The sequence below is a fragment of the Hydractinia symbiolongicarpus genome, chromosome 7 (assembly GCF_029227915.1).
Source record: "Hydractinia symbiolongicarpus strain clone_291-10 chromosome 7, HSymV2.1, whole genome shotgun sequence".
Taxonomy (NCBI): Eukaryota; Metazoa; Cnidaria; class Hydrozoa; order Anthoathecata; family Hydractiniidae; genus Hydractinia; species Hydractinia symbiolongicarpus.
Genome location: NC_079881.1, coordinates 23922631 through 23939012, shown reverse-complemented (window position 1 = coordinate 23939012; position 16382 = coordinate 23922631).

Sequence of the window (16382 nt, the reverse complement as noted above, 5' to 3'; positions counted from 1 at the left end):
ATATGTGACGCAACCGTTGTAACTCAAACGGATTCATGCTGCCAGAAAGTCAATGAAATGGAGTTTTTGAGACTGTCTCTATATTTTCAGCGCGCGCTAACGGCTAGGATTGGTCCCACAGTAAAATTGACTGATTTATCTAAATTTTTAAATGAAGCGCTACCACGGGGTCCAGTGTAATCGGTGAGTTCCCACAATCATGTCAAATTAAGAAGAATGTTATTTCTTGGAGTGCAATTGTCTCACTTATAACATTTATAAGATCACAGTCCACAATCAGTTCAATTAAGTCCCAGAGTCAATCGTTTCACTGTTAAAAGCAATGCAACCTAGTAATATCGGAAGAAAATCACTAAATACATGTTGGTACGAATATGTGACGTAACTGTTGTAACTCAAACGGATTGACACCGTAAGGAAGTCAATGAAATGTAGTTTTTTGAAACTGTCTCTATTTCTTCAGCGTGAACTAACGGCTAGGATTGGTCCCACAGTAAAAAAAGACTTATTTATCTTAATTTTTAAATAAAGCGCTACCACAGAGCCTAATGTAATCGCTGAATTCCAGCAATCATTTCAAATTTAGAAGAATGTTATTCCTTGGAGTCCAATTGTCTCATTTATCACATTTATCAGGTCACAGTCCAAAGTTAGTTCAATTAAGTGCCACAGTCAATCGCTTCACTGTTAAAAGCGATACAACTTAGTAATATCGGAAGAAAATCACTAAATACATGTTGGTACGAATATGTGACGCAACCGTTGTAACTCAAACGGATTGACACCGTTAGAAAGTCAATGAAATGTAGTTTTCGAAACTGTCTCTATATTTTCAGCGCGCGCTAACGGCTAGGATTGGTCCCACAGTAAAAATCATTTATTTATCTAAATTTTTAAATGAAGCGCTACCACAGGGTCCAGTGTAATCGGTGAGTTCCCACAATCATGTCAAATTAAGAAGAATGTTATTTCTTGGAGTACAATTGTCTCACTTATAACATTTATAAGGTCACAGTCCAAAATCAGTTCAATTAAGTCCCAGAGTCAATCGTTTCACTGTTAAAAGCAATGCAACCTAGTAATATCCGAAGAAAATTACTAAATACATGTTGGTACGAATATGTGACGCAACCGTTGTAACTCAAACGGATTCATGCTGCCAGAAAGTCAATGAAATGGAATTTTTGAGACTGTCTCTATATTTTCAGCGCGCGCTAACGGCTAGGATTGGTCCCACAGTAAAATTGACTGATTTATCTAAATTTTTAAATGAAGCGCTACCACGGGGTCCAGTGTAATCGGTGAGTTCCCACAATCATGTCAAATTAAGAAGAATGTTATTTCTTGGAGTGCAATTGTCTCACTTATAACATTTATAAGGTCACAGTCCAAAATCAGTTCAATTAAGTCCCAGAGTCAATCGTTTCACTGTTAAAAGCAATGCAACCTAGTAATATCCGAAGAAAATTACTAAATACATGTTGGTACGAATATGTGACGTAACTGTTGTAACTCAAACGGATTGACACCGTAAGGAAGTCAATGAAATGTAGTTTTTTGAAACTGTCTCTATTTCTTCAGCGTGAACTAACGGCTAGGATTGGTCCCACAGTAAAAAAAGACTTATTTATCTTAATTTTTAAATAAAGCGCTACCACAGAGCCTAATGTAATCGCTGAATTCCAGCAATCATTTCAAATTTAGAAGAATGTTATTCCTTGGAGTCCAATTGTCTCATTTATCACATTTATCAGGTCACAGTCCAAAGTTAGTTCAATTAAGTGCCACAGTCAATCGCTTCACTGTTAAAAGCGATACAACTTAGTAATATCGGAAGAAAATCACTAAATACATGTTGGTACGAATATGTGACGCAACCGTTGTAACTCAAACGGATTGACACCGTTAGAAAGTCAATGAAATGTAGTTTTCGAAACTGTCTCTATATTTTCAGCGCGCGCTAACGGCTAGGATTGGTCCCACAGTAAAAATCATTTATTTATCTAAATTTTTAAATGAAGCGCTACCACAGGGTCCAGTGTAATCGGTGAGTTCCCACAATCATGTCAAATTAAGAAGAATGTTATTTCTTGGAGTACAATTGTCTCACTTATAACATTTATAAGGTCACAGTCCAAAATCAGTTCAATTAAGTCCCAGAGTCAATCGTTTCACTGTTAAAAGCAATGCAACCTAGTAATATCCGAAGAAAATTACTAAATACATGTTGGTACGAATATGTGACGCAACCGTTGTAACTCAAACGGATTCATGCTGCCAGAAAGTCAATGAAATGGAGTTTTTGAGACTGTCTCTATATTTTCAGCGCGCGCTAACGGCTAGGATTGGTCCCACAGTAAAATTGACTGATTTATCTAAATTTTTAAATGAAGCGCTACCACGGGGTCCAGTGTAATCGGTGAGTTCCCACAATCATGTCAAATTAAGAAGAATGTTATTTCTTGGAGTGCAATTGTCTCACTTATAACATTTATAAGGTCACAGTCCAAAATCAGTTCAATTAAGTCCCAGAGTCAATCGTTTCACTGTTAAAAGCAATGCAACCTAGTAATATCCGAAGAAAATTACTAAATACATGTTGGTACGAATATGTGACGTAACTGTTGTAACTCAAACGGATTGACACCGTAAGGAAGTCAATGAAATGTAGTTTTTTGAAACTGTCTCTATTTCTTCAGCGTGAACTAACGGCTAGGATTGGTCCCACAGTAAAAAAAGACTTATTTATCTTAATTTTTAAATAAAGCGCTACCACAGAGCCTAATGTAATCGCTGAATTCCAGCAATCATTTCAAATTTAGAAGAATGTTATTCCTTGGAGTCCAATTGTCTCATTTATCACATTTATCAGGTCACAGTCCAAAGTTAGTTCAATTAAGTGCCACAGTCAATCGCTTCACTGTTAAAAGCGATACAACTTAGTAATATCGGAAGAAAATCACTAAATACATGTTGGTACGAATATGTGACGCAACCGTTGTAACTCAAACGGATTGACACCGTTAGAAAGTCAATGAAATGTAGTTTTCGAAACTGTCTCTATATTTTCAGCGCGCGCTAACGGCTAGGATTGGTCCCACAGTAAAAATCATTTATTTATCTAAATTTTTAAATGAAGCGCTACCACAGGGTCCAGTGTAATCGGTGAGTTCCCACAATCATGTCAAATTAAGAAGAATGTTATTTCTTGGAGTACAATTGTCTCACTTATAACATTTATAAGGTCACAGTCCAAAATCAGTTCAATTAAGTCCCAGAGTCAATCGTTTCACTGTTAAAAGCAATGCAACCTAGTAATATCCGAAGAAAATTACTAAATACATGTTGGTACGAATATGTGACGCAACCGTTGTAACTCAAACGGATTCATGCTGCCAGAAAGTCAATGAAATGGAGTTTTTGAGACTGTCTCTATATTTTCAGCGCGCGCTAACGGCTAGGATTGGTCCCACAGTAAAATTGACTGATTTATCTAAATTTTTAAATGAAGCGCTACCACGGGGTCCAGTGTAATCGGTGAGTTCCCACAATCATGTCAAATTAAGAAGAATGTTATTTCTTGGAGTACAATTGTCTCACTTATAACATTTATAAGGTCACAGTCCAAAATCAGTTCAATTAAGTCCCAGAGTCAATCGTTTCACTGTTAAAAGCAATGCAACCTAGTAATATCCGAAGAAAATTACTAAATACATGTTGGTACGAATATGTGACGCAACCGTTGTAACTCAAACGGATTCATGCTGCCAGAAAGTCAATGAAATGTAGTTTTTTGAAACTGTCTCTATTTCTTCAGCGTGAACTAACGGCTAGGATTGGTCCCACAGTAAAATTGACTGATTTATCTAAATTTTTAAATGAAGCGCTACCACGGGGTCCAGTGTAATCGGTGAGTTCCCACAATCATGTCAAATTAAGAAGAATGTTATTTCTTGGAGTGCAATTGTCTCACTTATAACATTTATAAGATCACAGTCCACAATCAGTTCAATTAAGTCCCAGAGTCAATCGTTTCACTGTTAAAAGCAATGCAACCTAGTAATATCGGAAGAAAATCACTAAATACATGTTGGTACGAATATGTGACGTAACTGTTGTAACTCAAACGGATTGACACCGTAAGGAAGTCAATGAAATGTAGTTTTTTGAAACTGTCTCTATTTCTTCAGCGTGAACTAACGGCTAGGATTGGTCCCACAGTAAAAAAAGACTTATTTATCTTAATTTTTAAATAAAGCGCTACCACAGAGCCTAATGTAATCGCTGAATTCCAGCAATCATTTCAAATTTAGAAGAATGTTATTCCTTGGAGTCCAATTGTCTCATTTATCACATTTATCAGGTCACAGTCCAAAGTTAGTTCAATTAAGTGCCACAGTCAATCGCTTCACTGTTAAAAGCGATACAACTTAGTAATATCGGAAGAAAATCACTAAATACATGTTGGTACGAATATGTGACGCAACCGTTGTAACTCAAACGGATTGACACCGTTAGAAAGTCAATGAAATGTAGTTTTCGAAACTGTCTCTATATTTTCAGCGCGCGCTAACGGCTAGGATTGGTCCCACAGTAAAAATCATTTATTTATCTAAATTTTTAAATGAAGCGCTACCACAGGGTCCAGTGTAATCGGTGAGTTCCCACAATCATGTCAAATTAAGAAGAATGTTATTTCTTGGAGTACAATTGTCTCACTTATAACATTTATAAGGTCACAGTCCAAAATCAGTTCAATTAAGTCCCAGAGTCAATCGTTTCACTGTTAAAAGCAATGCAACCTAGTAATATCCGAAGAAAATTACTAAATACATGTTGGTACGAATATGTGACGCAACCGTTGTAACTCAAACGGATTCATGCTGCCAGAAAGTCAATGAAATGGAGTTTTTGAGACTGTCTCTATATTTTCAGCGCGCGCTAACGGCTAGGATTGGTCCCACAGTAAAATTGACTGATTTATCTAAATTTTTAAATGAAGCGCTACCACGGGGTCCAGTGTAATCGGTGAGTTCCCACAATCATGTCAAATTAAGAAGAATGTTATTTCTTGGAGTGCAATTGTCTCACTTATAACATTTATAAGATCACAGTCCACAATCAGTTCAATTAATCCCAGAGTTAATCCTTTCACTGTTAAAAGCGATGCAACCTAGTAATATCGGAAGAAAATCACTAAATACATGTTGGTACGAATATGTGACGTAACTGTTGTAACTCATACGGATTGACACCGTTAAAAAGTCAATGAATTGTAGTTTTTGAAACTGTCTCTATTTCTTCTGCGCGAACTAATAGCTAGGATTTGTCCCACAGTAAAAAAAGACTTATTTATCTTAATTTTTAAATAAAACGCTACCACAGCGCCCGGTGTAATCGCTGAGTTCCAGCAATCATGTCAACTAATAAGAATGTTATTTCTTGTAGTCAAACTGGCTCATTTATCACATTTATAAGGTCAAAGTCCAAAGTCAGTTCAATTAAGACCCACAGTCAAACGTGTCACTGTTAAAAGCGATGCAACCTAGTAATATCCAAATACTATCGCTAAATACATGTTGGTACGAATATGTGACGCAACCGTTGTAACTCAAACGGATTCATGCCGCCAGAAAGTCAATGAAATGGAGTTTTTGAGACTGTCTCTATATTTTCAGCGCGCGCTAACGGCTAGGATTGGTCCCACAGTAAAATTGACTGATTTATCTAAATTTTTAAATGAAGCGCTACCACGGGGTCCAGTGTAATCGGTGAGTTCCCACAATCATGTCAAATTAAGAAGAATGTTATTTCTTGGAGTGCAATTGTCTCACTTATAACATTTATAAGATCACAGTCCACAATCAGTTCAATTAAGTCCCAGAGTCAATCGTTTCACTGTTAAAAGCAATGCAACCTAGTAATATCGGAAGAAAATCACTAAATACATGTTGGTACGAATATGTGACGTAACTGTTGTAACTCAAACGAATTGACACCGTAAGAAAGTCAATGAAATGTAGTTTTTAAAACTGTCTCTAGTTCTTCAGCGCGAACTAACGGCTAGGATTGGTCCCACAGTAAAAAAAGACTTATATAAATTAATTTTTAAATAAAGCGCTACCACATAGCCTAATGTAATCGCTGAATTCCAGCAATCATGTCAAATTTAGAAGAATGTTATTCCTTGGAGTCCAATTATCTCATTTATCACATTTATCAGGTCACAGTCCAAAGTTAGTTCAATTAAGTCCCACAGTCAATCACTTCACTGTTAAAAGCGATACAACTTAGTAATATCGGAAGAAAATCACTAAATACATGTTGGTACGAATATGTGACGTAACTGTTGTAACTCAAACGGATTGACACCGTTAGAAAGTCAATGAATTGTAGTTTTTGAAACTGTCTCTATTTCTTCCGCGCGAACTAATAGCTAGGATTTGTCCCACAGTAAAAAAAGACTTATTTATCTTAATTTTTAAATAAAACGCTACCACAGCGCCCGGTGTAATCACTGAGTTCCAGCAATCATGTCAACTAATAAGAATGTTATTTCTTGTAGTCAAACTGGCTCATTTATCACATTTATAAGGTCAAAGTCCAAAGTCAGTTCAATTAAGACCCACAGTCAAACGTGTCACTGTTAAAAGCGATGCAACCTAGTAATATCCAAATACTATCGCTAAATACATGTTGGTACGAATATGTGACGCAACCGTTGTAACTCAAACGGATTCATGCCGCCAGAAATTCAATGAAATGGAGTTTTTGAGACTGTCTCTATATTTTCAGCGCGCGCTAACGGCTAGGATTGGTCCCACAGTAAAATTGACTGATTTATCTAAATTTTTAAATGAAGCGCTACCACGGGGTCCAGTGTAATCGGTGAGTTCCCACAATCATGTCAAATTAAGAAGAATGTTATTTCTTGGAGTGCAATTGTCTCACTTATAACATTTATAAGATCACAGTCCACAATCAGTTCAATTAAGTCCCAGAGTCAATCGTTTCACTGTTAAAAGCAATGCAACCTAGTAATATCGGAAGAAAATCACTAAATACATGTTGGTACGAATATGTGACGTAACTGTTGTAACTCAAACGAATTGACACCGTAAGAAAGTCAATGAAATGTAGTTTTTAAAACTGTCTCTAGTTCTTCAGCGCGAACTAACGGCTAGGATTGGTCCCACAGTAAAAAAAGACTTATATAACTTAATTTTTAAATAAAGCGCTACCACATAGCCTAATGTAATCGCTGAATTCCAGCAATCATGTCAAATTTAGAAGAATGTTATTCCTTGGAGTCCAATTATCTCATTTATCACATTTATCAGGTCACAGTCCAAATTTAGTTCAATTAAGTCCCACAGTCAATCACTTCACTGTTAAAAGCGATACAACTTAGTAATATCGGAAGAAAATCACTAAATACATGTTGGTACGAATATGTGACGCAACCGTTGTAACTCAAACGGATTGACACCGTTAGAAAGTCAATGAAATGTAGTTTTTGAAACTGTCTCTATATTTTCAGCGCGCGCTAACGGCTAGGATAGGTCCCACAGTAAAAATCACTTTTTTATCTAAATTTTTAAATGAAGCGCTACCACAGGGTCCAGTGTAATCGGTGAGTTCCCACAATCATGTCAAATTTAGAAGAATGTTATTTCTTGGAGTCCAATTATCACACTTATAACATTTATAAGGTCACAGTCCAAAATCAGTTCAATTAAGTCCCAGAGTCAATCGTTTCACTGTTAAAAGCAATGCAACCTAGTAATATCGGAAGAAAATCACTAAATACATGTTGGTACGAATATGTGACGTAACTGTTGTAACTCAAACGGATTGACAACGTTAGAAAGTCAATGAAATGTAGTTTTTGAAACTGTCTCTATTTCTTCCGCGCGAACTAATAGCTAGGATTTGTCCCACAGTAAAAAAAGACTTATTTATCTTAATTTTTAAATAAAACGCTACCACAGCGCCCGGTGTAATCGCTGAGTTCCAGCAATCATGTCAACTAATAAGAATGTTATTTCTTGTAGTCAAACTGGCTCATTTATCACATTTATAAGGTCAAAGTCCAAAGTCAGTTCAATTAAGACCCACAGTCAAACGTGTCACTGTTAAAAGCGATGCAACCTAGTAATATCCAAATACTATCGCTAAATACATGTTGGTACGAATATGTGACGCAGCCGTTGTAACTCAAACGGATTCATGCCGCCAGAAAGTCAATGAAATGGAGTTTTTGAGACTGTCTCTATATTTTCAGCGCGCGCTAACGGCTAGGATTGGATCCACAGTAAAATTGACTGATTTATCTAAATTTTTAAATGAAGCGCTACCACGGGGTCCAGTGTAATCGGTGAGTTCCCACAATCATGTCAAATTAAGAAGAATGTTATTTCTTGGAGTCCAATTGTCTCACTTATAACATTTATAAGATCACAGTCCAAAATCAGTTCAATTAAGTCCCAGAGTCAATCGTTTCACTGTTAAAAGCAATGCAACCTAGTAATATCGGAAGAAAATCACTAAATACATGTTGGTACGAATATGTGACGTAACTGTTGTAACTCAAACGAATTGACACCGTAAGAAAGTCAATGAAATGTAGTTTTTGAAACTGTCTCTAGTTCTTCAGCGCGAACTAACGGCTAGGATTGGTTCCACAGTAAAAAAAGACTTATTTATCTTAATTTTTAAATAAAGCGCTACCACATAGCCTAATGTAATCGCTGAATTCCAGCAATCATGTCAAATTTAGAAGAATGTTATTCCTTGGAGTCCAATTGTCTCATTTATCACATTTATCAGGTCACAGTCCAAAGTTAGTTCAATTAAGTCCCACAGTCAATCCCTTCACTGTTAAAAGCGATACAACTTAGTAATATCGGAAGAAAATCACTAAATACATGTTGGTACGTATATATGACGCAACCGTTGTAACTCAAACGGATTGACAGCGTTAGAAAGTCAATGAAATGTAGTTTTCGAAACTGTCTCTATATTTTCAGCGCGCGCTAACGGCTAGGATTGGTCCCACAGTAAAAATCACTTATTTATCTAAATTTTTAAATGAAGCGCTACCACAGGGTCCAGTGTAATCGGTGAGTTCCCACAATCATGTCAAATTTAGAAGAATGTTATTTCTTGGAGTCCAATTGTCTCACTTATAACATTTATAAGGTCACAGTCCAAAATCAGTTCAATTAAGTCCCAGAGTCAATCGTTTCACTGTAAAAGCAATGCAACCTAGTAATATCGGAAGAAAATCACTAAATACATGTTGGTACGAATATGTGACGTAACTGTTGTAACTCAAACGGATTGACACCGTTAGAAAGTCAATGAAATGTAGTTTTTGAAACTGTCTCTATTTCTTCCGCGCGAACTAATAGCTAGGATTTGTCCCACAGTAAAAAAAGACTTATTTATCTTAATTTTTAAATTAAACGCTAACACAGCGCCCAGTGTAATCGCTGAATTCCAGCTATCATGTCAGATTAATAAGAAAGTTATTTCTTGTAGTCAAACTGGCTCATTTATCACATTTATCAGGTCAAAGTCCAAAGTCAGTTCAATTAAGTCCCACAGTCAAACGTTTCACTGTTAAAAGCGATGCAACCTAGTAATATCCGAATACTATCGCTAAATGCATGTTGGTACGAATATGTGACGGAACCGTTGTAACTCAAACGGATTGACACCGTTAGAAAGTCAATGAAATGGAGCTGTTGAAACTGTTTCTATATTTTCAGCGCGCGCTAACGTCTAGGATTGGTCTCACAGTAAAAATGACTTATTTATCTAAATTTTTAAATGAAGCACTACCACAGTGTCCAGTGTAATCGCTGAGTTCCCACAATCATGTCAAATTAAGAAGAATGTTATTTCTTGGATTCCAATTGACTCACTTGGAACATTTATAAGGTCACAGTCCAAAATCAGTTCAATTAAGTCACAGAGTCAATCATTGCACTGTTAAAAGCGATGCAACCTAGTAATATGAGAAAAGTATCGCTAAATACAGGTTGGAACGAATATGTGACGCAACCGTAGTAACTGAAGCGTCTTGATAGCGTTAGTAAGTCAATGAAATTTAATTTTTGAAACTATCGCTACTTCTTCAGCGCGCGATCACGCCTAGGATTGGTCCCACAGTAAAGAATGACTTATTTATCTAAATTTTTAAATGAAGCGCAACCACAGCGCCCAGTGTAATCGCTGAGTACGGCAATCATGTCAAATTAAGAAGAATGTTTTTTCTTGGAGTCCAATTTTCTCACTTTCACATTTATAAGGTTACAGTCCAAAATCAGTTCAATTAAGTCCCGCAGTCAATCGTTTCACTGTTAAAAGCAATGCAACCTAGTAATATCGGAAGAAAATCACTAAATACATGTTGGTACGAATATGTGACGTAACTGTTGTAACTCAAACGGATTGACACCGTTAGAAAGTCAATGAAATGTAGTTTTTGAAACTGTCTCTATTTCTTCCGCGCGAACTAATAGCTAGGATTTGTCCCACAGTAAAAAAAGACTTATTTATCTTAATTTTTAAATTAAACGCTAACACAGCGCCCAGTGTAATCGCTGAATTCCAGCTATCATGTCAGATTAATAAGAATGTTATTTCTTGTAGTCAAACTGGCTCATTTATCACATTTATCAGGTCAAAGTCCAAAGTCAGTTCAATTAAGTCCCACAGTCAAACGTTTCACTGTTAAAAGCGATGCAACCTAGTAATATCCGAATACTATCGCTAAATGCATGTTGGTACGAATATGTGACGGAACCGTTGTAACTCAAACGGATTGACACCGTTAGAAAGTCAATGAAATGGAGCTGTTGAAACTGTTTCTATATTTTCAGCGCGCGCTAACGTCTAGGATTGGTCTCACAGTAAAAATGACTTATTTATCTAAATTTTTAAATGAAGCACTACCACAGTGTCCAGTGTAATCGCTGAGTTCCCACAATCATGTCAAATTAAGAAGAATGTTATTTCTTGGATTCCAATTGACTCACTTGGAACATTTATAAGGTCACAGTCCAAAATCAGTTCAATTAAGTCACAGAGTCAATCATTGCACTGTTAAAAGCGATGCAACCTAGTAATATGAGAAAAGTATCGCTAAATACAGGTTGGAACGAATATGTGACGCAACCGTAGTAACTGAAGCGTCTTGATAGCGTTAGTAAGTCAATGAAATTTAATTTTTGAAACTATCGCTACTTCTTCAGCGCGCGATCACGCCTAGGATTGGTCCCACAGTAAAGAATGACTTATTTATCTAAATTTTTAAATGAAGCGCAACCACAGCGCCCAGTGTAATCGTTGAGTACGGCAATCATGTCAAATTAAGAAGAATGTTTTTTCTTGGAGTCCAATTTTCTCACTTTCACATTTATAAGGTTACAGTCCAAAATCAGTTCAATTAAGTCCCGCAGTCAATCGTTTCACTGTTAAAAGCGATGCAACCTAGTAATAGCGGAAAAATATCGCTAAATACATGTTGGTACGAATATGTGACGCAACCGTTGTAACTCAAACGGACTGACACCGCTAGAAAGTCAGTGAAATGTGGTATTTGAAACTGTCTCTAATTCTTCAGCGCGCGCTAACGGCTAGGGTTGGTCCCACAGTAAAAAAATGACTTATTTATCTTAATTGTTTAATAAAGCGCTACCACAGCGCCCAGTGTAATCGCTGAGTACGGCAATCATGTCAAATTAAGAAGAATGTTTTTTCTTGGAGTCCAATTTTCTCACTTTCACATTTATAAGGTCACAGTCCAAAATCAGTTCAATTAAGTCCCGCAGTCAATCGTTTCACTGTTAAAAGCGATGCAACCTAGTAATAGCGGAAAAATATCGCTAAATACATGTTGGTATGAATATGTGACGCATCCGTTGTAACTCAAACGGACTGACACCGCTAAAAAGTCAGTGAAATGTGGTATTTGAAACTGTCTCTAATTCTTCAGCGCGCGCTAACTGCTAGGATTGGTCCCACAGTAAAAAAATGACTTATTTATCTTAATTGTTTAATAAAGCGCTACCACAGCGCCCAGTGTAATCTCTGAGTTCCAGCAATCATGTCAAATTAAGAAGAATGTTATTTCTTGTAGTCAAACTTGCTCATTTTTTACATTTATAAGGTCAAAGTCCAAAATCAGTTCAATTAAGTCCCACAGTCAAGCGTTTCACTGTTAAAAGCGATGCAACCTAGTAATATACCAATACTATCGCTAAATACATGTTGGGACGAATATTTGACGCAACCGTTATAACTCAAACGGGTTTTTACCACTAGAAAGTCAATGAAATTTAGTCTTTGGATCTGTTCCTATTTATTCAGCGCGTGCTAACGGCCAGGATTGGACGCACAGTAGGAAAAGACTTATTTATCTAAATTTTTACATAAAGCGCTACCACAGAGGCTAATGTAATCGATGAATTCCGGCAATCATGTCAAATTAAGAAGAATGTTATTCTTTGGAGACCAATTGGCTCATTTATTACATTTATCAGGTCACAGTCCAAGGTTACATCAATTAAGTCCCACAGTCAATTGTTTCACTGTTACATGCGATGCAACATAGTAATATCAGAAAAATATCGCTAAATACATGTTGGTACGAATATGTGACAGAACCGTTGTAACTTAAACGGACTGACACCGTTAGAAAGTCAGTGAAAGGTAGTGTTTGAAACTGTCTCTATTTCTTCAGCGCGAGATAACGGCCAGGATTGGTCCCACAGTAAAAACTGAATTTTTTATCTTAATTTTTAAATGAATTGCTACCACAGCGCCCAGTGTAATCGCTGAGTTTCGGCATTCATGTCAAATTAAGAAGAATGTTATTTCTTGAAGTCCAATTGTCTCACTTTAACATTTATAAGGTCACAGTCCAAAATGAGTTCAATTAAGTCCCACAGTCAATTGTTTCACTGTTAAAAGCGATGCAACCTAGTAATAGCGGAAAAATATCGCTAAATACATGTTAGTGCGAATATGTGACAAAACCGTTGTAACTTAAACGGACTGACACCTTTAGAAAGTCAGTGAAACGTAGTATTTAAAACTGTCTCTTTTTCTTCAGCGCGAGATAACGGCTAGGATTGGTCCCACAGTAAAAATGACTTATTTATCTAAATTTTTAAATGAAGCGCTACCACAGGGTCCAGTGTAATCGCTGAGTTCCCACAATCATGTCAAAATAAGAAGAATGTTATTTCTTGGAGTCCAATTGTCTCACTTGTAAAATTTATAAGGTCACAGTCCAAAATCAGTTCAATTAAGTCCCAGAGTTAATCGTTTCACTGTTAAAAGCGATGCAACCTAGTAACATCGGAAGAAAATCACTAAATACATGTTGGTACGAATATGTGACGTAACTGTTGTAACTCAAACGGATTGACACCGTTAAAAAGTAAATGAAATGTAGTTTTTTAAACTGTCTCTATTTCTTCCACGCGAACTAACAGCTAGGATTGGTCCCACAGTAAAAAAAGACATATTTATCTTAATTTTTAAATAAAACGCTAACACAGCGCCCAGTGTAATCGCTGATTTCCAGCAATCATGTCAGATTAATAAGAATGTTATTTCTTGTAGTCAAACTGGCTCATTTATCACATTTAGAAGGTCAAAGTCCAAAGTCAGTTCAATTAATTCCACAGTCAAACGTTTCACTGTTAAAAGCGATGCAACCTAGTAATATCCGAATACTATCGCTAAATGCATGTTGGTACAAATATGTGACGCAACCGTTGTAACTCAAACGGATTCATACCGCCAGAAAGTCAATGAAATGTAGCCTTTTAAACTGTTCCTATTTATTCAGCGCGTGCTAACGGACAGGATTGGTCCCACAATAAAAAAAGACTTATTTATCTAAATTCTTAAATAAAGCGCTACCGCAGAGCCTAATGTAATCGCTGAATTCCAGTAATCATGTCAAATTTAGAAGAATCTTATTCCTAGGAGTCCAATTGTCTCATTTATCACATTTATCAGGTCGCAGTCCAGAATCAGTTCTATTAATTCCCACAGTCAATCGTTTCACTGCTATAAGCGATGCAACCTAGTAATATCAGAAAAATATCGCTGGATACATGTTGGTACGAATATGTGACAAAACCGTTGTAACTTAAACGGACTGACACCGTTAGAAAGTCAGTGAAACGTAGTATTTGAAACTGTCTCTTTTTCTTCAGCGCGAGATAACGGCTAGGATTGGTCCCACAGTAAAAATGACTTATTTATCTAAATTTTTAAATGAAGCGCTACCACAGGATCCAGTGTAATCGCTGAGTTCCCACAATCATGTCAAAATAAGAAGAATGTTTTTTCTTGGAGTCCAATTGTCTCACTTGTAAAATTTATAAGGTCACAGTCCAAAATCAGTTCAATTAAGTCCCAGAGTTAATCGTTTCACTGTTAAAAGCGATGCAACCTAGTAATATCGGAAGAAAATCACTAAATACATGTTGGTACGAATATGTGACGTAACTGTTGTAACTCAAACGGATTGACACCGTTAGAAAGTCAATGAAATGTAGTTTTTTAAACTGTCTCTATTTCTTCCGCGCGAACTAACAGCTAGGATTGGTCCCACAGTAAAAAAAGACATATTTATCTTAATTTTTAAATAAAACGCTAACACAGCGCCCAGTGTAATCGCTGAGTTCCAGCAATCATGTCAGATTAATAAGAATGTTATTTCTTGTAGTCAAACTGGCTCATTTATCACATTTATAAGGTCAAAGTCCAAAGTCAGTTCAATTAATTCCACAGTCAAACTTTTCACTGTTAAAAGCGATGCAACCTAGTAATATCCGAATACTATCGCTAAAGGCATGTTGGTACAAATATGTGACACAACCGTTGTAACTCAAACGGATTCATACCGCCAGAAAGTCAATGAAATGTAGCCTTTTAAACTGTTCCTATTTATTCAGCGCGTTCTAACGGACAGGATTGGTCTCACAGTAAAAAAAGGCTTATTTATCTAAATTCTTAAATAAAGCGCTACCGCAGAGCCTAATGTAATCGCTGAATTCCAGTAATCATGTCAAATTTAGAAGAATCTTATTCCTTGGAGTCCAATTGTCTCATTTATCCCATTTATCAGGTCGCAGTCCAGAATCAGCTCTATTGATTCCCACAGTCAATCGTTTCACTGCTAAAAGAAATACAACTTAGTAATATCGGAAGAAAATCACTAAATATATGTTGGTACGAATATGTGACGCAACCGTTGTAACTCAAACGGATTGACATCATTAGAAAGTCAATGAAATGGAGTTTTTGAAACTGTCTCTATATTTTCAGCGCGCGCTAACGGCTACGATTGGTCCCACAGTAAAATAGACTTATTTATCTAAATTTTTTAATGAAGCACTACCACAGGGTCCAGTGTAATCGTTGAGTTCCCACAATCATGTCAAATTAAGAAGAATGTTATTTCTTGGAGTCCAATTGTCTCACTTGTAAATTTTATCAGGCCACAGTCCAAAATCAGTTCAATTAAGTCCCAGAGTCAATCGTTTCACTGTTAAAAGCGATCCAACCTAGTAATATGAGAAAAGTATCGCTGAATACATGTTGGTACGAATATGTGACGCAACCGTTGTAACTGAAGCGGAATGATAGCGTTAGAAAGTCAATGAAATTTAGTTTTTGAAACTGTCGCTATTTCTTCAGTGCGCGATAACGGCCAGGATTGGTCCCACAGTAAAGATGACTTATTTATCTAAATTTTTAAATGAAGCGCTACCACAGCGCCCAATGTAATCGCTAAGTTCCGGCAATCACGTCAATTTAAAAAGAATGTTACTTCTTGGAGTCCAATTGCCTTATTCATCACATTGATCAGGTCACAGTCCAAAGTTGATTCAATTAAATCCCACAGTCCATCGTTACACTGTTAAAAGCGATGCAACCTAGTAATATCAGAAAAATATCGCTAAATACATGTTGGTACGAATATGTGACCCAACCGTTGTAACTCAGACGGACTGACACCGTTAGAAAGTCAGTGAGATGTAGTTTTTGAAACTGTCGCTACTTTTTCAGCACGCGATAGCGCCTAGGATTGGTCCCACAGTAAAGAATGACTTATTTATCTAAATTTTTAAATGAAGCGCTACCACAGCGCACAGTGTAATGGCTGAATCCGGCATTCATGTTAAATTAAGAAGAATGTTATTTCTTGGAGACCAATTGTCTCATTTATTACATTTATCAGGTCACGGTCCAAAGTTACATCAATTAAGTCCCACAGTCAATCGTTTCACTGTTAAAAGCGATGCAACCTAGTAATATCAGTAAAATATCGCTGAATACATGTTGGTACG